The sequence below is a fragment of the Desmodus rotundus genome, chromosome 8, assembly GCF_022682495.2.
Source record: "Desmodus rotundus isolate HL8 chromosome 8, HLdesRot8A.1, whole genome shotgun sequence".
Taxonomy (NCBI): Eukaryota; Metazoa; Chordata; class Mammalia; order Chiroptera; family Phyllostomidae; genus Desmodus; species Desmodus rotundus.
In genome coordinates this window covers 15512638-15517916 of record NC_071394.1, presented here as the reverse complement: position 1 = coordinate 15517916, position 5279 = coordinate 15512638, and the positions used below count along the sequence as shown (strand labels likewise).

Genomic DNA, 5279 nt, shown 5'->3' with positions numbered 1-5279 from the left:
CGAGCTCCCCTTTTATTCTGAAGATAATGGGCGAGCCTATCTGTATATTTTACATACCATTCCATTGGCTCTTGGTTGGCAAGAGCGGAAAGGGGGAGAGACAGGAGGCTGTCACAGACGTTCAGGTGGAGGGTGACAGTGGTTTGCTGTCACATGGGGTTAGTGAGGTGGAGCTGGGGTGGAGTTGAAGCCATAGCTGGTAGGAAATGCTCACTGGACCACACAATAATCTCTGAGGTGAAGAAACGAAGATGGTTAGGCAGGCCTGTGGTATATTTGAGGGTGGAGGTAATAGGAGTTAACTTTATAATAATCCAGAGCGGCGAAAAAGTGAGCTGACAGGGCCGTCAGACTCTATTAGGAAATCGAGAAGGGAATTGAGGCTGCCAGAGAGATGATTCGGGCCTACATCCTCTTTCTTTCATTGCTACCTGGACATTTCCAAGGGATGCTTTCTTTTCGGCTGACTCTCCTCATCCCTACACTGAGAAAGACTCAGCAACGCCAGTTTAGTTTGTCCCTCACTTATTCAGATTGTTGACGATCCCATCTGATGTTTGCTTCTCTCTTATCACTGCTTAGGAGTCACCAGAAAAAACAAACCTGCCTTCACAAACTTCCAGAGCTGCATCTGTGGCTCTGTGTTGACATGAAAGAGAACGCTGCTGGCAAAATCTAACACAGCTGGCTGTTTGTTTTCTTGGAGAACCCAAAGGTGAATATAAATAATTTAGAATAGCTTTTATGATCTGCCTGTTCCTGGGTGACAAAAGGAAATGAATAGAGCTAAGATTGAAGAGGGAGAAATATTTTTAAAAGTTGAAGGAAAACCTGAAATGTCATTTGCCTTAACGAATATTTATTGAACCATCACAGTGCGCAAGGAAGCAGCAAAGGACTAAAAGCCTGTATTTCTTGAGTGTTAGCTGCCACGTACCCTCGGAAAAGACACAATGCGGTAGCTACGATTCTTCACATCATTCCACGGGTGAGGAGATGAGCAGGCTTGGAGAGCTGAGGGACCTGCTCTCACTCCCACGTCTAGAAATCGGCAGAGTGGGCCCCACGTGCACTGCCTCATTCCACAGGTCATGTTCTGGGTGATCATGGGGATGGCTTCACAACTGCGGGACTCATGAGGCACTCACTGTCTAGTGGCGCAGGCTGAGGAAAGGCTGTTGACAGCCAGAAGCAGTTTAGGGTCATTGAGAGAAGTCACATGGAAAAGCTGTCACTTATGCTGGCATTGGAAGGAAGGACGACTTACCCAGGAAGGGGGCAGGTGTTCTGAGGGCAAAAGGACAGAAACAAGCAAGGAATCCAGGCTGTTATCTAACAAATGTCCTCTAGGTTTTCAACCAAGTTTTTTGACATATTTATTCATCTTATTGATAATATTTATATATCATATGTAATATGACACATGTATTATAAATAAAACTAATATTAATTATGTATCATAATATATAAGGACAGCATATTATGTAATTTTAATATATGCCATATACAATTTGATATAAATATATAAAAACTTTATCTCTATAATCTATTCATAACATATGTTTATATAAAATATATCAATATTATTGTTTCAACATGTACACTATACATATAATGTGTGTGTATATATACACACACATATATAATATATATGTATATATATTACATATATGTAGGTTTTACAGACTTGGCTTCAATTTGTGTAATGAAGAAAATCCCAGCCTGAAAGCCCTAAGATGTAAGTTTCCACATTTCTGTCAAGTCCCTTCATTCCTCAAGGTCTCATGCTCCAACTCAGACAGTGAAAGGGTTGGACTACACAGTCTGAGTATCCCTATCATCTCTAAAGTTCTTTGATTTGGACGTGAAAACCCAGCCAAATGTGCTACCAGCTGGTGATGTGTCCCCCACGTTAGCGCTGGGTGCGTGCATGCCCCTGCTGTTGTACCTGCGTGTCTATGCGCCTGTCAGCCCCTCTGGACTGTGTGCTCTCTGAGGTTCAGGGATGAGGTCTCCTCCACCTTTGTCCCCAGCATCTAGCCCATAGTCAAGCTGAATAGCTAAATACTGTCTTTCTTGCACCACACTCTTTTAAATGATTCGGTATTATATTTGTTGGAAAATACCACTTAAAACACACTTCTTCCTTCATTATTTCAAAGTAGTTCATTTTCAGCTTAATAAAAATAAATGGTTCCTGGCAGTTAGGATTTAGGTTGGAATCCCTTGTCAGAATGTTGTAAAGGGCTTCATAATTACTACATATTTATCTTTTCAACAAGAACTCTCAAAACAATTTACCAAGAAAGCTATTACTGCATAATTCAGACTGAGGGACACAGAGATCAGGAAGTTATTAAAGGTTAATAAATTATTCACTGATTGGGACTTAAGCTTCTGAGCCCCAGAATCACAACTTTCTGTATAAACCCAAAAGAGCAGGCAAAGGCGGCGGTATGCAGACGGAGGCTGCGTGCGCGCGGTGTACTTAGCATAATCAGTGTACCTGTGTCAGTTTCATTTCCGTTTATGAATAGGGATGCTGCGTCGTGGGACAGGAAAAGCTTCCCCACCCTTTTCCCATCTTCAAGCAGAGTAATTCACCATTCAGATCTATTCTGAAAGGGGCACAGAGTTTATTTCAGCCAGCTCTGAAAAAGGAGGGAGCTCTCTGCAGAAGCAGCCGCTCTGGGGTTGACTAGGGTTGCCGGTGTCCTAGGCTGGGTGTTATTTGTCCCTCCGCCATTCATTCTAACTGCCTTCCTCATCAGAACCATGTTTGAAAATCCCTTTATCTTCTTTTGACCCTGCTAGACTGCTACCCAAAGGAATACACTCTAATCCTTCTCAGCCTGTCTGGAGAGATTTAGTGCTCAGTTAAAGGAGTTTCAAAGAAAAGATTTTTACAGTCCTGGAAGGAAAAAGAAATGTATGTTTTCTATAAAGAAATGGGTCACATTTACTTGTTTTTGTGAGTGAGCTGAAGACGCTTCAGGAAATTTAGAAACATATAGACATATATGGGTGATATCATCACTTCAATATTTCAGGAGAAGAAAAATCATAAATTCGTATACATTTGAATTGACTACCTGCATATCCCAGAAGAGCTTGAATTAGGGAATATTCAGCACCAAAGAAATGCTCTTTTGTTACTTTCCAGCAAAAAATTCATTCAGATCAAGAAAAGTATGCCTAATGAACGTCCTAAGGGAATGTGCTTTCCTGAGTAAAAAAAGAAAAAAAAATTGTTAAAATTAGATTAACTTCATGGTAATATAAAAAAAAATTTCTGGAGGGCAATTTAAAATTTGACTCCCTCTTTTTTTTCACTATCATTTAAACTATTTCTTTTACAAACTTATCTGTACTTTTAATTGCCCATGTGTATCTAAGAAAACAGCACCAAAGGACGCAAACTCTGTCCTGTAAATAACACCCACTTTGGCATCACACCTGGAGCCAGTTCCAGCTTCACCACTTGCTGGTTGGATGGACTCGGGGATATTTCTTAACCTTTCTAAAACTTCAGATTCTTCTGTAGAAATGTGACAAAATTCCTCCCTTAAGAGATTGTTGTGTGAATAAGATAACGTATTCCCAGCGCCTACCAGCTGGTAGAAATTTTAAATGCTTTTTATTTTTAAGCCAATTTCCCTAAAAGCCAAAATAAGTGAGATTGAATTAAGAAGGTAGTTACTCTTTGTTATTTATCTCTTTGCTATGCTGACCTCTTTTCCCATAATGTTCATATATTTCCCACTATGCTTCTCTAGTAAATAGTTTTAAAATATGACTTGTGGTAAATTGGAAAAGAATAATTGACCTTTTTCACGAGGATGATGTCCAAAGTGAAGAAGGAAGCCCCTGCCCCTCCCAAAGCTGAAGCCAAGCCAAAGGCTTTGAAGGCAAAGAAAGCAGTTCTGAAAGGTATCCATAGCCACCAAAAAGATCTGCACATCACCCACCTTCCCCAGGTCTAAGACTCCAGGGCTCCGAAGGCAGCCTAACTATCCTCAGAAGAGCGCCCCCTGGAGACACAGGCTTGGTCACCATGTTATCATCAGGTTCCCCCTGACTACCAGGTCAGCCGTGAAGAAGGTAGAAGACAACAATGCACTTGGGTTCATAGTGGATGTCAAGGCCAACAAGCACCAGATCAAACAGGCTGTGAAGAAGCTCTGTGACATCGACGTGGCCAAGGTCAACACCCTGATCAGGCCTGAAGGAGGGGAGAAGGCATATGTTCGACTGGCTCCAGGTTAGGATGCTTTGGATGTTGCCAACAAAATCGGGATCATCTAAACTGAGTCCAGCTGGCTAATTCTAAATATAAAAATTTTATACTAAAAAATAAAAAAGAATAATTGACTTTCTGTTTTCCTTTGGGAAAAGAAAATGACAAATGATGATTACTGAAAAAGTGGTCACCTTTTTCTAACTCCAACCCTATTGCTAACTTCCAGATATTCAAACCCTCATGTAAGTTAAATGGGAGAGACATTATGAATTTGGGTATTAATATGATGGAACACAACATATTAAACTTTTCTTACCTCAGTCAATTCCTTCTTCAGTTATTACCTCTTTTAGTGACTTGGAACAAAACACTTACATTTGCTAAGAATCTAGTTCCCCAACAACAAGTAAGAAAATATTATTACAGAGACTGAAACCCAAAATAGCTGCAGGGATCAGACGAAGAGTGAGGCAAGAGGGCCAGTTGGGGATGAAATTATTTGTTGGCAACTCAGTCAGATTTAAACAATGTGTCCAAACAGTGACCTCTACTCTCAACGATCTTGTCAGGTTCCACCTGCTAGGATTTCACGTGAAGCAGGCCTTGCCTGTAATCAGTGGTTTAATATATTCCCTTTCACGCAGCTCAACGTAGCCATCAGAGGCTTTGTGAGAGTCAAAAATTTGTTTGAATTCCTGATCAGTGGAACTCTTCAGAGATATAGAAGGGTATAGAATAACTATACTAGCACATAAGAGGGAGGGTGATGAAAGAAATGTCTCTAAAAGGTCATTTTAAGGTCATGACTCATTTCTCATTGATTTCAAGGAGGGAAGAACCATTCCTTGGTGTTGGTGACTCCTCGGAATTCTTCCCTGGACTTAGGAACTTCAGCACTAGACAAATAACCAATTTGTCTTGGTCCTCCCTCCTTTCCCCAAGTGAAGGTGTAACTATATGCATCTTTACATGAAACAGTGTATATGTAGTTGAATATATTAGTAACTGCTCTATTTCCTGCACTAGAGAAATGGTGGAA

General features: G+C 40.7%; 1 pseudogene; it reads left to right on the top strand.

Annotated features, from left to right (window-relative positions):
• Positions 1-3839: 3839 nt before the first annotated feature.
• Positions 3840-4305, top strand: LOC128781482 (large ribosomal subunit protein uL23 pseudogene; annotated as a pseudogene).
• The last annotated feature ends 974 nt before the right edge of the window (positions 4306-5279 follow it).